The sequence below is a fragment of the Parambassis ranga genome, chromosome 17, assembly GCF_900634625.1.
Source record: "Parambassis ranga chromosome 17, fParRan2.1, whole genome shotgun sequence".
Taxonomy (NCBI): domain Eukaryota; kingdom Metazoa; phylum Chordata; class Actinopteri; family Ambassidae; genus Parambassis; species Parambassis ranga.
Genome location: NC_041037.1, coordinates 22776973 through 22779662, shown reverse-complemented (window position 1 = coordinate 22779662; position 2690 = coordinate 22776973). Strand labels below are relative to the sequence as shown.

Sequence of the window (2690 nt, the reverse complement as noted above, 5' to 3'; positions counted from 1 at the left end):
ATTGGTGGGACCTCCTCCCCAGTTCAAGGCAGCTGAATGGATTGGACAGGTCTTACAGTGACACAGACCGGGTCTGCTGACAAGATATTTCTATCATTGTTCTTTTTTCTCAATCTAGGAAGAACATGATGTCAACATCCGACACACTCTGGCTCTTCGTGCACTTCCAGTGTATCTCCGGGAGGATGACGCTGAATTCTACAAAACCTGGGATGTAAGTATTCACCTTCACTTTCAGCCTGATCTCTCTGTCCTTGGCATGACTCCTGTGGCTCTCTCCAGTACCCCTCAGGTTTTGTTGTTTGTTTAGTTGGTGTAGTGAACTTGTTAACTACAAACGAGGATCGTGTCCCATCCTTCTGGATTTGTTGTTTTCATTGCAGGGTGAAGATGAGATGAAGACCCCTGACATCTTCTCTGTGGTCCCTGACTCCACTGGTTCCATCAGCCCTGAGAACAAATCCACTGTGATAGAGGATGAAGTTGTTATGAGCGAGACCCCAGGTTGGCTGATGCATTTGTGGTGCTGCTTGGTTTAATCTATGCATTACACATGGATTATCCAAAGAAACTCACACATTCACATTCATCCAGAAAGTGCTGATGTGCTTGGATGATAACAAACCATTGAAACCATGCCTACGCTCCCTGACAAAGGCTTTGTTAAAAGAACAGGTGAGAAATGCACATTCACGTCAGCAGCATGCTGTGGCTGACAGCCATGTCCTGTTGTTCATTCTTAGATGTGTCTGATATTAGAGACATGTCCTTTGCATATGCTCAGTGGGCTCAGTATGCTCAGTTAATTATAATAGTTTATTATGTTGTACTGCCTCCTCATTGATCAGTATGCCCTGATTGATTCAGTTATTTGTTTATATTATGGTTTATTTAATTCTGTTATTTGGTATGTTTTTCCTCATTTACATAAACATTAGATGTCCATGCTGCTACTATGGGAACATTTGTTCATTCCCAATGATTCCAAATTGGCTCCTAAAATATATATTTGTAAAACAAATGTTTACAATATTTCACAGTTAGTAAGCCTGATATGTAAAAAACATTTAAGGTAATGCCTTTTAAAAGGTTTTAAGGAGCTGTTTTATACCTTAATAAATGTTTGGAATTTTGACAGAAACACTTTAGTCAAGAACCTTTTATTGCATGGATGATGTTTCTCTTGCACAATCATACATGGTTACAGTTCTACATATACACAACTGAATTTGCCTTTGGGGGCAGAACCCCTTTTTAGCTGGACCCCTGGTCTATAGCAGCTATTGTGGTTTTGAGCATTACAAACTGTACATTTGAAGTTTGCATGTGGTAAATATTTTGGTGTTATTACACTTATTTTTATGTGTCATTAAATCAAATCATTAAAGTGTGAAGAAGACATAAATGATAAGTTAAGAGAATTAATAAAATTATATTGAACTCAGAATATAGATTAAGTTAACTACACATATTCTTTAAGTATTGTGTAACTCAAAAGTTGTTATGTAACCAGTTACATCAAACATGTAGAGTTTACTGAACCTGTTCGGGTTTACAGTGTATATGAACACATGATGATCCGGAGACCCCCTCAGGCTGACAGACCTTCTGATCTGGAGTCATACTCTGAGGCTTCCATGCATGTTTTTACAACCATATAATGTTAATTTCATCAATAATGTGTTTTTGTCTTTCAAACATTCTGGACTTTATCACTTAGTCTGCTCCAGCAGTATATGTCCACTCATGGCGTGTGGACCGCTGTGTCAGCGCTGGCTGTGCCACAGTTCTGGGATGTTTTGGTGCCATTTCATGTCCGTTTGGACTTCATCAGTCTGCTCTGGCGCGTTGTATCACTCAGTGTGTGTAGTGTTGTGAGATGTGTGTGGTGTGTGTGTGTAAGCCGGGCAGCCCAGGGTGCATGTGTGTGAGTGAGTGGAGCGAGAGAAGATTAAGATTAAGATTAAGAAACCTTTATTAGTCCCACAATGGGGAAATTGCATAACAGAAAATTGTCTGGAGAATACGGGCAGACGCGTGTGGAGGGTGAGACAGGGTGAGCCGTGGATTGTGTTAGTGTAGGAGTGAGTTTGTCGTTTTGTTAGTCTGGTTGTCATGGTGATGGGGAATCTTTAAAACGGGCACTCATCACCGGCCCGGTGTTAGGAGGAGAAGCAGCTGGGTGGCCGCAACGTGTCGTAACATAACGCAGCACATCATACCGTACCCATAGCGCGCACCTTTGCACGTCCATCACCGGGTTATTCTTTAGGTTTAAGTGTTCAGCTCCGCAATGCAGCGTTTCATTCCATGTCCATCTATCAAACCTCATCAAGAGACGGCCTCATTTCACATCAGGCTACAGCGTCATACAGAGAGGCAGGGCCCATCTCTCCTCTCACCTGGGACTTTGGAGCTTTGAGGAAGTCGCTATATATACTGCTGCTGTTTAGCTATGTGCAGCTCCTTGGCTTCCGCTGACAGACACAGACAGTGGCATTCCGCTAAAAACAGGCATATGAACCACAGAGCTGTACGAACCCCTGGAAGATCCATACATTCATATATTATAATATATGAGTGACACATGGTGCTAGAGCAGATTGTCCAACTGATGAAGTCCAAAACGGGCATTAAATGGCACCAAAACGACCCAGAACTGTGGCATGGAGCAACGAAGCGGCACATAG

General features: G+C 42.2%; 1 long non-coding RNA gene across 1 annotated transcript in view; it reads left to right on the top strand.

Moving 5' to 3' along the window:
• Window positions 1–572, top strand: part of LOC114450293 (uncharacterized) — a 1201-nt gene extending 629 nt beyond the window's left edge. Inside the window, exons 2-3 of the long non-coding RNA XR_003672069.1 lie at window positions 1–214; window positions 384–572. The exon at window positions 1–214 is cut by the window's left edge and continues 1 nt beyond it. This is a non-coding gene — a long non-coding RNA (uncharacterized LOC114450293). The remainder of the gene's footprint in view (window positions 215–383) is intronic.
• The last annotated feature ends 2118 nt before the right edge of the window (window positions 573–2690 follow it).